The following is a 16,464-nucleotide window of genomic DNA, read 5'->3' on the forward strand; positions in this document are numbered from 1 at the left end:
TGTAAAGAATAGGTTCAGTGATTTTCTTGAGACACACGGTGGGAGCTAAAGTTACTGAAACAGAAGTAAATTGTGAATTTCCTGGGGCTATTTTCATCCTACGAATTATCGCATTAGGACACTCTATCCAGTCTATACAACCTTACTTCTAAGTCAACAGTATGTATGTACCTATCCAGATCTGGTCTGGTCTGGGAGGCGCCCAGTCAATAGCTGCTGAAGTGCTATGTTTTAAAAGTTTGAGCTAATGCTAAGACAAATGTCTTCTCCTCCATAAGTATGTCCAGGAAGAGATATGGTATTCAAGAGGCCCCGTCCTCCATCCATTAACTCATCCCCTATACAGCTTACCCTCCATTTTAATTTGAAAAGTACTGACGTGAAGAGATGGGGTAGAGTGACTTCGCATCTCCTGTGTGTGTTTGTTTGTTTGTGTAAAAGAAACACATAAAGACATAGAGACAAAGAGACTGAGAGCAGAGAGGACAGAGACTTGTAGGCCTGATACTTGAGAGCTCTCCTCCCCTGTTGTTCCTATTGACTCGGCTCTCCAGCCTTCAGGGCGCGAGAGAGCGAATGAGTGATTCAATTATTGACAACACACAACTCTGCCCCATCATGAACATATGCTTCCTCTTTCATCCTCTCCCAGGCTGGCTATATGGAGATCTGGAATAATGGTAATGCATGCCTCCGACGCAGCCCTCTTTCATTCTCGATGGCGAGCTCGACCAAAGTCAACAGTCTAACCTTCAATTTGCTGACACGCATCACACATTTTTTAAAGCATTCAACTCACTGAATACAAGCCCCCTGGAATTAGACATTGTTATGTACAGCGAGTCATTCTCTCGTCCTCTCATCCATGGGCTTCATTTGAATTTGCCTCTAAATCCTTTTCAAATTGAACATTTTCAACTAAAACATGCTTGTTTGGTTTTTCCAAGAAAGTCCAGCAATCTCCTACAAGTGTTTAAATCCTGATGAGACAAATGTAACTCGTGGATTCAAACTTGATTTCATTTATAACCTCTTTCAAAATAAATTAACGGGAAGAAGGGGCGGTATTAATGCAACACGAAAGTATCGGCCCCTACAAAATTAAACAACTTCTGAAATTTAACTATTACTGCTGCACACATGACAATTTATGAGGGATAACAAATGGCCAACCTGAATGTTGCATGAGATGTTTTGATACCATTTGTCCCTTCCTGCTATCGATTCTGATACCTGAACTTTGCATATCTGCCGATACTGAGCCGATTCCGGTGCATAAAAAAAAAACAATCTAATTTACTGAATTTGAATCGGCCTGTTTAATCTCAATCTGTCAGGGATAATTGATTTGGTAAGGCCTGGCTCAGGTTAAACCGTTTAATCTGGGTGAAACTAATATAATTTAAAGTAGTATCACGTCCGTACATAATGTGCATACTCACCAGCTGTCTGGTGCGGCCATCGCAATATCTCTTAAATCTAAATCTCTTCTGGGGATGTTCGTGTTTGCTTGTTCATCAGTAAGTGTTGGTCATTATGCGTTTTTAAATGTGGCGGCTCTTCCCTCCCCCTTCTTTTAAACCACCAGTGTGTCTGACCTTTTGACCCCCCAGTCACGTTGCGCCTGGGCGCGGCCCGGCATGGCCCTCCTCCCTCCCCCCGTACAAGTGCCTGATCAAATCCTCTGCTCCACTTCATCAGCTCTCAGCAAATCAATGGACATCACAGAGATTATCTTTGACAGAGTAATTACACAGAGACAGAGAACTCAGAGGATGACGTGAAGAGATGGGGAGGAGTGGCGGAGGGACCCCGTGCCAGGCCTCAGCTCTGCATCCACTCCTCGCCTCTCCCTGCCCGCCCCGATCATATCAAGGAGATGATTATGATATGTATTTGACATCAAGACACATCAGTGTTTCATTTCATAAAATTAGATTTTACTATATTGTCCAGTTCCCGAAGCAGGAATTAACAGCAGTGACCTAAACATTACATAAGAGACTTAGTCACCCGGAAATAAACTAGCACACTGAACATCAGAGTGTAAACAACTGAAGTCTGTCGTTTCTCCTATGTTTTGTTATTTCTTCTTATTTATTTTTCGTTTCTCACACTCCTCGTCCTATCTCCATCCCACAATCACTCCCTCCTTCCTCTGGCTCCATGTTCAAGACTGTTAGAATGACTAACACCTCTATTTCTCACTCTGAGATCCCCCGTCTAGGTTATCAATCAACACGCTTGTTGGAACATACTAAAACACACACATGCAAACAAATATGCATATCAACACATAGTATGTCAACATACATTAATATGCATCGAAAACTCATGCATGCAGATACAGTACCCCAGCTTGAGGAGAGGAACCACACTGTTAGCGTCTCACTGTGTTTGTATGCACTAACGCTTGTGGCATAATATGTAGATGTCGAGCAAGGTTTTTTTTTTTCTGTAGGGCCCAGCATCAAGAGGCCCGCCGGCCGAGCTCTCACACAGAAACATATCAGCACATTAAACGCCACCAAACTGTAATTCATGTGTTTACCAAACCACAGATGGCTTTCTCACGTGAAGCCACCACTGAGGAGAATAAATGTTTGGTTGAAGTGGAAGCTGCTTAACTGAACTCTTCCCTCATGATGTCGCAGGGGACAAGTTGCAGACTCAGAGCTGCAGTGTTTTATTCAGCATCTTAATGAGTAAATAAATGAAAATGGAATCACTCAGCTTAACTGGAATAACTCAATTAGAGTTGATGTGTAGCTGCTGACTAACTTCATGCGTGTCAGTAGCATGTAGAGCTCGTCTTACACCCTTGTGATTTTTTTTTGCATGATGAATTAAAACTAAATCATCGTGAGGACATACTTTTAAATCAACCCATTGGAAAATAAAAACAAATCTGAGACAGCTGACCAATTTAGAACCATTCATCTAGAATGTAACAGGTTACAAATAGTTACTTCCTGAAGCCTGGACGAAAAGATGACCACCCAAAAACAGTCGCCTTTCCACTAATCCCTCCTCTCTTGTGCAGCTATTTAAAATGTGTCCACAATAGAATGAGCTGTGTCTCTCCTGAGACCCCAAACTCTCTGTCCTTCGGCCACCTATCTTTAAACTGCTAATTGCCTCCAACATATGACCGGGACTGTTAATGCCACACAGCCAAAATCAGCGGCTGACCTCACAGCGTGGCCCAGTCATCTGATTTGTGTTAGCTGGCTGCCCTCTTGTCACACAGGCCATTTAGGACGTGGTCAACAGTCAAATAATCCAAACTACTCCTCTGCCTTTTTATGTCAGGCGTTCTATGCAAATTCACAAATCAAACATCATAAATGAGCCACTCTGAATGAAAGCCCTTTGGGAGCTAAAAGCAATTACAGAATAATGGCTTGAATATCCTGAACGTACGCAGGATGGAGGTGTGTGTGTGTGTGTGTGTGTGTGTCTGTGCTCAGCAGAACAACCTCCCTTGCATTGGCACAGTTAGCGGGAGGCAAAGACAGACGAGGGACGAGCACAGCTGGAGTACGAACAGCAGCACAGAGGCAGGGGAGCGTAAACAGTCTCACTGAAGCATCCTCTCTACACTCACACACGAGTCCACATCTCCATTCATGGATATGCACAAAAAGAAAGAAAGAAAAGCAGTGTGAACTGAAACACGAAGGAGGGTGAGTGACATGTGAAATGCAGGATAACACTCACCAGCCATTGTCAGAATTCCACAGAACAATCAAAGCCGAGCGGAGATAGGAACCGAGGCTGAGCCAGAACAGGAGGGAAGCGAAATTAAAATTTGAAAAAAGGCAGGGATGGATAAGGGCAGAGGCGATTTCAAAGCTCCATTTTTTTCTTCCCCCCCCCCGCTGCTGCCGATGCAGACTGCCGCTTGCCTCTTCTCTTCCTTACTTGTGGTTCTCTTCCTCCTTCTCTCCCTGACTCCTTCCCTCTCTGCTCTAAGGCAAGGGGTGGAGAATAAGCGCTATAATGCTCTCGCTCCCTCTCGCTGCTCCCTCTCTCCCACCCTCTCTTGCACACCCTGCACAGAGCATGCCCTACTTCCTGTCTTGCCTCTGACACGGGACACACTCTTCTCTCTTATGCTTGTGTTCATTCACTCTGACATGAATGAATTAAGGGGTAGCTCCCGAAAACCTGCCTCTGATTTGCGGAATGATGAAGGTTTGTCCCCTTTTTCTCACTTGCTCCCTCTCCCCGAGTCCAGCTAAACCCTCCCTTTTCCCCCCCGTCAGTGATTGACTGCACCTCCCAGCTCTGTTTCCCTGCGCAGGGAGGAGCCTGCATATGGATTGCGCGGGGGGGGGGGGGGGGGGGGGGGGGTTAAATCACATGTATGTGTGTGTGGTTGCAGCCCGGCTTGGCCCTGCCTTCCCCCGTGTGTGGCTCCAGCGGGGGTGTGTATGTTGTGTGCTCTTTGTCCTGTCAATTCTGGCGCTTTTCCTGTCAGCCACTATTGCTTGCCTCTGTTGCCACCGCTGGCAGCACAGGCAAAGGCAAGGGGTAAGGAAGGGGGGTGCAATCAGCCCAGAGTGTTGACTCGGTTTAGCTCATGCTGGACCGTGGGCAGAAAAAAAACAACCATACATATGAGGCTGGAGCTGCAGCTTTGGACGAAGTGACTTGGCCGGTGGGGCCAGCCAAAGGGTTGCTGCTGTAGTTCCAGACAGGAATTTGGGTGGGAGGGTTTTGCCATGCTCAATTTGAGCCAGAATTGGTGAACTGGCAGAGGAGATAGGGCTGAGTTTGAGGTTATTTCTAGAGCTCACACGGTGCAGGAACTGGCACGAGCCGGGGCAGGACACACACCGATAAGGCAGAGCAGCTGTGGAGCTATGGGCTGGCTTACAGAGCCACCACCACAGCTTCTGCACGTCTGCAATGATGTCATCAAATATGACATCACCCCCCCCCCCCCCCCCCACACACACACACACACACATTTTCCTGGACACACTCACATAAACCAAATGTCCACACAATAGGCTGCGGAGGACAAATACTGAGCTCAGAGTTCACACCCAGTTTAAACAAAAGCACAGGTCACAGGCGCATTGTTAGCTTTTAAAAGACCAAAACCAGTAAACCTTCCCAGTGGCTTGTTGCTGGCCACCTGTTTCCTCCTGAAACTGAAAAAGCTACAGCCGCAAATATAACTTCACCTCAAGCTAGAATTTAGAGAAGGCTTAATGAAGTGGTCAGGGGGCTTTGAGTTGTGTGAATAAATAATGTTCATTATTTATATAATGGATATAAATTGCATGTTGAAAATAACATCCACATTTTGCACATTGCATGCTAAAGCTGGCTTAAAATAACAGATGTAATTATCTTTGGTCGGAAATATCAATGATCTCATCATAGAACAGACATATTATCAAGTTTACAGCTAAAGAAATGTTATTTAGTGGGCATTTCCTCTTCTTTTATATATTTCTACAGACAACTACTGTCATTTCACTCAGTTTCAGTTATAATCTAACAATTCGAAATTCAGGTTAAAGTATAACTTATGAAGCTTTATACAAAACATTATACGTTTACAGGTTCAGTAAACAGTGTACATGCGATACATAAAACATCTGTAACTCTAATTTGAACAGTGGACGACAATATTATTATAATCTAGCTTCGTGTTATTGATGTATTATTTATTCATACAGTGAGAGTGATGTTAGGTGCAATTCAGTACAGTTGGTGGAGTTTGTACTTTGGCCTTGTTTGATTACTTTACTGCAGAATATAACGTAATATACTCATATGAGTGAATGAACAAATGTGTGAATCTCTGGAGGTGAGTCAATGTGACTCCATGAATTTACAAGTGCTTGCAGCAGACCAACAATACAATTAATATACTTGTGCATTACTGCTATTTTTGTGTAATTACCATAGACTATGTATATAAAGATTAACGACAGGACTGCTCCCAAAAGTGAAGCCAAAGCATTTAAATTGCCCCCTGGTGGCTGGCTGCAGTATAGTTCATAAAATCTGTCTCCCCACTTTAGTGTATGGGACACTGACCCAACTTTAATATCAAAACAACCATAAAATAAAGAAAGTAATTATCACACCGGTGTATGTTTGCGTCAATGTTTTTTTTGTAAATTAGATTTTAGTTAGTTATAGATGATCAACAAATAGGAGGAAATGCCATGACTGATAGCTGAGTCTGACACGTGAATGGTGGAATGCATGAATCAATGGGATCTTGCTAGCGTGGCTTCATCCCCTGATTGGCGCACACTATGAGAAATTGTGAAAACATATTGAAATTGAAGTGTGTGAACGTTTTCATGCAACGGCGGAGGAAGCGTTCCTTTTACCGGTCGGCTTCTTATCCTGATGCAAAGCCCTCTCATGCTTATCACTGTTAATAGAGGCACGCTATGTGTGGCTTCTTTTGAAGATCAACCTTTTTTTATTTTTGATACAGCTTAATGAAGGTATCATCAGGAATGCTTCTTCATTAATAACTTCCTCTGAGCAGTGCCTCTGGGCTCCGGTCCATTCATAGATTGTACCGTTTCTATCTATCACCCCATCGGTTTCCAAAAAATCTAAGAAGCGACTCCTTTCTGGTTCACTTAATCCAATTAGGTGAGCCGAAAGCTACCACTTCTCTCACTTTCCACACGCACACACACAAACGCATGCATGCAGGCACACACTCACAAAAACACACACACATCCAGCCGCTAATCACCGTCCCTTTATTAGTCCGATTAGCTGCACCTGTAACACGCTGCTTCCAGCTTCTGCAGCCGTTGCCAACATTTAATCACCACTTTCCCACCAGCACCAGCATCAAGGCTCCATCAAGTCAATGGGATGATGCTCCGGTAGGTTATGTTGCCAATAATCTTAACGACAACTATCATTCGAGTTTTGAACGGGCTGCCTAAGGACACCGCCTTGGTACCACTATTGACAAAAAGATGCGAATAGGAGCTGGAGCTGGGTGTAGGTGAAGCCATCAATGCAATTAAGTGTGGGGTGTATTAGGGCTAAGCAATTACATAATATCAATAGTTATCAACAGCAAAATAACAACGGTTCAATAACATTATGACTCCATCTAATAATCCCAGAAATACTCAACTACTGCAGGTCACTTTGACAGTTTCAGATAGAAAATCAACATAAGCCTAAAATAGACATTTCTGCAGTTTAACTTTTGATATTTCTGTAATGTGCAAAATTGTAAGGTGCAAACAATTTCCAAACACAGCGTGCTCTAAACCCTTTGAATGGATCATATGAAAAAAAATAGATGCAGTGTTTTTGGATAGACAGGATGAGAGTGCAGTGTGATTGCAGGGAGATATTTGAGAGAGTTAGCTGAAGCACAATGAAAAGCTGAATGTCTGACCCAGACACAATCCAGCTCATAATGCCAGCACTCAGAGAACAAGCCTCTATTTTTTTTTTTTAAAGGGATACTGAGATCTGTCTGGCGCCATCTCATCTCTCCTCCAATCCAATGCTTGTCCCTTCATTTACAATTCCCCGTGTAGTGGGAATGCAACGCAGTGCAACGACAGCCATCAGTAAAGAATGCAACGGTCTGCATCACGGTAAGGGAATCTAATACATTGTGACTGATTGTAGTCAGTGGCAAAAAGAGTTATTTTGCACCGGTCGTCTTGTGTTTTGTGCGTGAGAATGACACCAAGTGGCGTGTGAGTACCAGCCGAGATGCACCTCTGACTTTCGGGGGCAACCCGACGCTTGTGCTCCGAGGGGAACAGACGGCTCGACACCTTGGTACTGCAATGTTTATTTCTAACGGGGTCAGACTGCAACAAACCGAGCTGTGCTGCTGTAATGATCCACATGGCTCTCTTCTCTTTAGTTCAGCTTGAGACATTTCAGATAAATATCGCAGCATTATTATTTCATTAACAGCGCATAAAAAAACTGTGTTTAGTAAAGAGAATGACATTAAACAGGTATTGCATAGAACATAAGTTAAAGCTACTAAATTAATTTCAGTCAGTAACTCCTTTGTCGGAGCCTTCAGGTGGATGCTGGGGGGGTGGAAGGGCTGAATTGACGGCAGCAGAGGAAGTGCCCAGCGAAGGAAAAAATCTTTGCTGTATAAATAAACTGCCAAATTGGGAGTGTGCTTATGATGATTGTGGAGAGTGTGGCATGTCCCACGATTAGAATAGTGACGCTCAAGCTGGCTGAATTAACTCGCAAGCATCACTCCATTTACGGCAAGGATCACTATGAGGTGGACCATGGTTCCGATCCGGACTCGGACACCATCTGATCTGGGTCTGGAATTAAAACCATTAAATCATTTTGACAAAGGATTCTTTCTTTTTTTAACCGGTAAAGCTTTTCTAGCCTTTGTGGCACTAATTTAGCTGCTCAGGAAACTCACAGAGCAATTGCATCAGTGCTGTCACATGAGATGATGACAGCACTATCAAATATGTGAATTACAATAAGCGTTCTAATCATTGTTGGTTGGCGCACCCGATCAGATGAGATAACAGACAGTGAGAAGTGACTCAGAGAAAAGTAAGAAAAGTATCTTGACTCTAAAATAAGAGGAATCTAGTCTAATTCAAGTTTCACTGCTTATAATCTTTTTCTATGATGTATCCCTTTATATTAAGATACATATTTTCAAAAAAGGCTTTTGGTCATGTATTTCATTTAACTTGTAAGGCAAGGAGTGTACTTGACATTAAAAAATATTTATTTGTCATTATTATCAGTATCCACTTATGATCCCAATAAGTTTCAATGTAAAAACTGAAACAAAATATTTAAATATCATTACCGTATTTTTGATTTGACAGTCAGGTAATGGCAAACAGAGGTTGATAACAACTAATAATTCAATATATAATCATCATAATTCTAGTTAGACATTATGATGGTCCAGACCTTTGCTTGAGGAAGTTCTCTGTATCTGTACCTCTCTGAATTTTGATTTAAATTCCGTGATTTAAAAAATAAATAAAACAAAACAATGTCATTAGACTTCAAGAATAAAATGGAACGAATTATACAAATATGAAGAAGACGATGAACACAGAGGGGAAATCTTTATAGCAGAAGTTTTTAGAAGGGATGGTGTTTCCTCTCTGTCATTGTATTTACTTTTAAAAACAGATATCACAGTCTCCGAGCCTCAGCACAGACACTGTTTGACCTTAGCGAGGAATCGTCTGAGGAAGCCAGAGCAGGATAATGAAGAACACCAGGATCCCTGAAACACAGTCTGAGGTGTTCTATCACCCCAAGGTTTATTCACACACTTTTGAATAATACATTCCATAATTTATTATTTATAATATTTTAAAAATAGAAGCAATAGCACTTTAGGAAGTTGAGAAAAAATGTAAAAATTGTTGATGCAGTGAAAGAGATTGATGTAAGAAGGCAGGTCACCAGACAATGGATTGAAATGAGTTTTGCGCTTTGGAGGTTTCCAGTGATACAGCATCGCCGACACGACAGGAAGGCCATTCCACAAGACTGAAACATCAGGGATACATAAGTATCTGAAGTCTTGTGAACACAGGTTGTGCACTGGCTGGTATATGATGTTATTCAGTCCGACAGGGCGTCAGGTGATCCCTTTATCTTTGCACAAAAAAATTGGCTGCACGGTAAAGTCAAGAGCGTTTAGGAAGGCCAGGCTGTTTGTATTAGGTGCTGAGGATAGAGGCCAGATGTGACTGGGATCAGTCGATGCAAAGTCAGGAGGGCCGGTGGACGCGGAGCCAGCTCGTCTGTTTTACACAATTTAGCAATCCAATTCACTGCTGGCTCACGTCCCCAGAAACAGAAGCACGGATGATGCTGATCAAGCTGCAGAAATCTAAAAAGAGGCTGCCTGTTTTAAATTTTCTGAACATAATGGATAGGCAGATGGTGACTGGAAATGCAAAAAGAAAATCCTCCCCTGCTCCAAATCATGGGACCTGTTAAAGGAAGGAGGCAGTGAGGATTTGTCTTGCCAAGCCCAAATATCCCCGATATGGATGCTGCCGTCTACGCAGTTTGGATCAGTGGATGGAGCAACGGTATAGAGGTCCTGTCAATCATGACGCTTCAGCACCCAGTATAATGTCACCCAGGAGAGAGTATATATTCACTAGTTCCAGACATATCACTGACAGCCTCGAGAAAATAATATTTGACGTGTACTTTATTTAACCTTGACTTTTTAGTTTGGTCCACGTCACATCCACTAACATGGGGGAGGTAGGGTTCACGACCTATTTACTGCAGTCAGCCACCGGGGAGCGATTGAGATTCTTTGGCATACAGTCTATGGATCATTATCAGCTGATCATGTTGGGGAGCTATACAGGGATGGTAAGTCCACTCTTTTACTCCACTGACGCACACGCAAACAAACCGAGTGAATCAGGGTAATAAGTGGTAAAGTGGGAGAGAGGCCTGATAGTGAAGGGAAAGTGGTGAAAAGGTATCTAGAGTCATCACCATGGTAATTTAGTGCCTCTGTGATAGTCATTGAGCATCTGGACTGTCATTCTCTCAACTCTTTTATATGCACTTGATTTTCTGCTATATATACAATTTTTTTCGACGTCCTTTCCAAACGCTTTTTTATCTCTGGACAAAAAGTTTTATTTTCCCCTTTTATAATTCATTTAATAGTCTTTAATAATCATTTTAGCTCAATCCCTATAGATTCAATATTCGTTTCTAATATTTATAATACTGCTGCGGGATAAATAAATGATAAGTCTGTGACCGTAGTAGATTAAAGAGAGGGATGAATGAATAAATGACAGTTTGCATGTGTACTGAGCGCTTCTTTAAAGGGATGCGCAGGGTGCTGCTTTGATGCGGCCCTCGGTAGTCCTGTCACGCTCGAGGCCCTATCCATTACAGCTCATTACCCGGGGAGCGAATGAAAGAGACGAGAGCCTCTGGCCGCGCGTGCTCGCTCGCACAGAGGGGCCCAGCAGGGTTAAACATCAACTACACCACCGAGCCCCACAAGCTGGGCAGGTGTCAACAACACTCGGACCACCCTGAGGAGGATTCGGCTCCAAATTACACAGAGAGGAAAGTGATCAGAGGGGTGTTATGAAACCCATCGAAACTAATGTCCAACACTGGTCTAACAAAGTACAGTATGAAAATCATGCTCACATTCTGCCCCATTCACTGTGAATATTTTTCCATAAAGGAAGAAAATAATAAGCTGAAAATAACTTGCTGAGAAGTGAAGCCAAAGATGTTTGGAGTATATGTGCAGATAAGCTCAATTTGAAAAAGAACAGGGGATTCTTATCATTGTTTTTTGATGGTACAATTTAACTTTGCCTTAATTATATATCAAACTTTATTGCAGCATATAATTAATTTAAAGCAGCGGGAGTTTCAGCTGTACTCTCCAATTTGTACTTAATGTTTTCAGATAGAATGATTATACTGTATTTTTTTTTTTTTTAAACAGACAAGGCAGTTGACTTAATAAGAGATAAAGCACATTAGAGATAAAGCAGTAACACTGACTAAAGTATTGACTGACTAAACAGTATAAATAGAATCATAAATGTTTTCAGGTGCTTATAGACATTTTCATCTGTAACCAATTCAAAGGCAAATATGTTTTTCCTATTTTGACCCTCAGACTTTCACAAGCATCCACTTTTCCAGTACATGAGAGGATCATTTTCGTTGAGTTTACGATGATGGTCTATTTTCTGAGTGCTTGAACGCAAGCAGTAACTGAAACAAGCCTCGTTCAGAACACTGAGTAGAGAGTAGCCTCAATTCAGGGGACGCATCCTTGGGATCGCTGCAGTTGAAGACCAATTGCGTACTTTCGACCCTGAGCATCCTCGGTGAGATTATCCCAGAATCCATTGTGATTTTGGAACTGTTTTTCCAAAGCGATCATAGCGGCGGTAAAGGGACGTGATGTCCAACGCTTAAGCTTTCAAATGTAAGTATCAGGCTTCAACTCAACCGGACAGCTAACGGTGTGCGACCGTTAGCGGGGCGACTAAAAGTTTCTCGCCGTGTTCACCTTTAGCTATGTTGCTATGCGACAGCGGTGAGGTGGCACAAGCTGGTTAGACAAATAGCGGGAATCATTCGTAGAACAAACCATCATATCAGGGTTCGGCCTTCCCACTCTGCACGGCCCATGAAGGCTGTGTCCTCAGCTGCTTTATCTCAGGTAATGCACCACTTTGAGGGTCTAAACCGTCGATGCCCATTGACAGAACTTGTTTGTACTCTTTCACAAACCAACTCTTCTGTCTGTGTGCTACAATCTCAAAACTGAAGAGCCATCTCTGTCCTTGAGGCAAATGAAGAGCACGTTTATTTTTTAAGGCTGCCAAATGACCTTTCTTTTCTCAAGTAATAAAAAAAAAAACACCCAACTCTGCCTGAGCACCAAAACAACCCCACATCACTCTTGAATTAATAAAATGCTCATTAGGAGATATAGCAACAGAGACAGATGAGGCTATGAAGTTGTGTAATCATGACCAAATTAGAGGCATTACATGAGATGTTATTGATGGCTTCATTGAATGTGCACGGGATGCAGCTCAATAACGCACAGTAGTAAGTGGAACCTGCTCTGTGCAACACATTAATACCCTGAGAGCTCTGATCCATCTTCACCAAATAATGCTGATACATTGCAAATGAGATGGAGTGAGGAGAGATGCCAAAAGAGGGGAGGAGGAGGAGGAGGAGGAGGAGGATGCACTCTTCCTCGGCCTAATTATACTGCAGCAACGAGCATAATGAAAGGACTGCTGTTGTGTTTCTCCAGATGAGCAACAACAACAAAAATCGGACATTTGATTGTTGTCAATATTAAGTACGATCCCTCTCTGGACAACGTACACATATACTGTGTGTGTGTGTGTGTGTGTGTTTGTGTACACTGGCTATCATTAGGATAAACACTGAATAGTAATTTGGGTTTTTAAATAATGATTTGATGCTATAAAAAAGGCGTGTAACTTGCATGACAGCAGAGACTGACTCGCGATTGGTCGAGTGTATATTTTTGATGGGACCACGATACAGCCGCTCCTCACCCTGATCACCACAGCACTGCCTCTTGCTCCACATGATGTCAAAAGTGCAAAAGCCTGTGGATCTGGGACATTTGAATCAGTTTTTACAAGACAGGGATGTGGAGTTGTGAAATATATTTTCAAACGCAGTCTATGATATGAATTAGCGAATGAATTAATTAATTGAAGAAATAATGAACCAATTAGAAAGAAAAGAAAGATTGCGTCTGTATTTGTGCATGATTGCGTGTTGTAGGGGTGTTGCATGGCCCTCCGCTTTAGAGGAGTGGGACTGAAATAAGGAGCACGAGAAGTTGGTAAAGGAGACATTTTCCCCAAAAGAGAGACATAATATAAACGGGTTGGGAGCAAGCAAATAATGACAAATGTGTTAGAGACAAGAGTCAAGGAAGAGAAACACTGGGGCTGTCGCACGAAAAGGAAGCGGCGAGGGCAGGGAGAGGAGAAGAGGAGAAGAGGGGATTCGGGGGGGGCGAGTCTCTGAGCACTCGACTGGGCTTAATGTAGCGTAAATCCACCAGTGAACTGCGGCTCCAAACAATAGCTCCTAACATAACTGAGAGACGCAGATAAGAGGACCAACGTGACAAATGATAGTGGAACAGGAATGCACCGGAGAGAGAGCGAGAAAGAGAGAGAGAGAGACGGATGAAATAAACACACCCAGAGCGAGAGGAGAGTCAAAGAGAAACAGAGGCAGGGACAAAGAAGGGTTAATAGACTTTGGGATTGACTGTCAGTGAATGAGGGAGTGAGCAAGAGGAGGGGGAGAAACAACGCAGAAGAAGGGAGGGAGCAATAGAAAAAGGTTGGATATTGCAGTCGGACCACCAGGGGAATGTTTACAGAATTTAATAACTCTAAATGTCATCACTTTATTGGATTTATGTATGTATGGATCTCTCTCTCTCTCTCTCTCTCTCTCTCTCTCTCTCTCTCTCTCTCTCTCTCTCTCTCTCTCTCTCTCTCTCTCTCTCTCTCTCTCTCTCTCTCTCTCTCTCTCTTGCAACAATTACCATGGCACCCATTGCTGCAGCTTTACGGAGAGATGACAGGGAGGTTTGTATGAAGGGCTCTTGAATTCGGTAACAGGCAGTGAAGGCTTCTTATACGCTGGTGCCTCACTGACTTTTATGGTCTCTGAAAACGTTACATTACAACTGTCAATACAAGGGAAGACAACACAGAGTTCATGGGACTCATACTCAAGACCCCAGTGAGCGGAAGATATCCTTGTGAGCGCTTTCCATGATCAAAACCCTTCGATACTTAAAGTAAAGGCTACTTTCACCCAAAAATGGCATGCCATGTCGCTGAGTGAATGGTTGTTTGTCTCTATATATATTGGCCCTGAGATACACTGGCGACCTGTCAAGACTGAACCCCGCCTCTCACCTTATGACAGCTGGGGATGGATTCCAGCCCCCTGCGAGCCTCACAGGATAAGCCATATAGAAAATGGATGAATGGATGCAGTTTGAATTTTATTTGTAAACAAAGGCTAATAATATATATAGTCCTTACAGGTCATGGCTGATGTTTATTTACTCTCTCAGAACCATAGGTCAGGCTAAATCTGGACATTTTATTATGTCCATCCATTATCCCCCTTGAGCCTCTCCAACTATCAGAGGTGGACTTTATATTTCAAAGGTGGGACACATGCACTAGGGGCAAGCATAAATCCTCAAAAGGGTTTTGGCTTTAACTATGATTGATATGTCCCTTTCATGTCTAAAAAAATGCTTATAATAGAAAATAGTCCCTACATTGACTTACATCATAGGGGGGGACGTGCAGAATAAAACCACATTACAGATATGGGAAGTTCTCTAATAGGCCCCTGATATCTTTCCTGCACCTCAAAGCAATATGAATATTAAAATATGTGTTTCTTATAAAACTATAGCCTGGAGAAAAGCAAGCAGCAAATTAAAGATAATTTCCCTGCACAAGAATCATGATTGATTCGTCCAATACTGCCTTCTGAAAAAGTGTGTGTGGTGGGGGGGGGGGGGGCATATCCTCTGTGCATCCCTGTAATTACGCCCCTGACGAACATATATCTCCCAGTGTGCAGTATAATGCTCCCTGCAACGCAAACATAATTGAAGAATATGCTGAGCAGATTGTCTGTGACGTGCAAGACAGAGGGAGCGGGACGAGAAATACTGATGTAACAAATCTGTTCAGCCATTTTATCCATCTGCTGATATTCAGAGCTGAAGTCTGAGAGTGGCGGCAAAAAAGGCTTCCCTGCTGTGTTATTGAAGCAGCCGTTCCATAAAGACGCATGAGTCACCGGTGCCCACAGTGCTGAGAGCTGCAGTTACTCAAGCAGGCGCGAACACACTCACACACAAAAACCCACAGAGATATGCATACAGAGGAGACATAATCACAAACCATCAGTTACATCAAACTACTCCTTTAGCAACTACATCCAGACAAACAAGTGTTCCCATGATCCCACAGTGAGGGACTGGATGGACAGGAAGATGGAGCGTGGCTACTGTCTTAATAGGATATAGGACGTAGGGGTGTGTGTGTGCGTGTGCGTGTGTTTGTCTGTCTGTGAGGGGTAGAAAGAGAGATACTGAGAGTGTATGTGTGTGGATACAAACACACACAGAAAACAAACACACACACAAAAAAAAAACTTTTCTTGCTTGGACGATGCTGTGGGGAGGACAGCAGCAGAGAACAGACAGGATGAGAAACAGCACTGAATATGACATACTACTGGATTATTCACGTTTTCTTGCCAACACACTTCACTGCTCTATTGGCACACAGAGATGCTTCTTTGCATGTTGCCGCCACCAATTGGCAATCAGTGGAATTGGGTTGGAGCAGCGGTGGGAATGAGCAACGGTGTGTATGATACAACGAAAAAACACGGACTCCACCAGTAAAAACATCGAACACAGCTCAAAATGTGTATGTACATGTTCTGCTTTTTAAATAAAACTATATCCTCTCTATAAACAAACTAAAATAGAGACTGGCCAAGACAAGACACGCCTTATTTATCTTGATTAATTAATTTGTATCTGAAAAAACGTCCATTGGAAAATCATCTGCCGATTCCTTTTGGAAAAACATTACAATAAGATGGCATAGTGCACTGTGTACCCATACTAAAAGCCCACACGTTCGACCCACTGTGATATTCATCAGTGTGTCCGGTCTAGGTCAGAGTTGATCAGATGAGGCGAGCAGAAGCCAGTGAGGGTCAGATCATCTCCGATACAAGATAAACACACAGAGCAGATGAGAGCAACAAGACAAATGCGTATGTGAGTCTTTTAGCTGGTAACTAGTATTGCCATCTTTTTTTTGCCGACCTCATTAACAAAAT

At 42.9% G+C, this 16,464-nt stretch overlaps 1 protein-coding gene across 8 annotated transcripts in view; it reads right to left on the reverse strand.

Moving 5' to 3' along the window:
- Positions 1-16,464, reverse strand: part of dab2ipb (DAB2 interacting protein b) — a 138,813-nt gene that overhangs the window by 51,136 nt on the left and 71,213 nt on the right. Inside the window, exon 1 of one of the 8 annotated variants that reach the window (XM_053410891.1) lies at positions 3,721-4,227. The exons of the other annotated variants lie outside the window; for them this stretch is intronic. The gene's annotated coding sequence lies outside the window, so the exon portion shown is untranslated. Of the gene's footprint in view, positions 1-3,720; positions 4,228-16,464 lie in introns of those variants that run through there. 8 annotated transcript variants of the gene reach the window in all.

This window comes from Pleuronectes platessa, chromosome 19 (genome assembly GCF_947347685.1).
Source record: "Pleuronectes platessa chromosome 19, fPlePla1.1, whole genome shotgun sequence".
Taxonomy (NCBI): Eukaryota; Metazoa; Chordata; class Actinopteri; order Pleuronectiformes; family Pleuronectidae; genus Pleuronectes; species Pleuronectes platessa.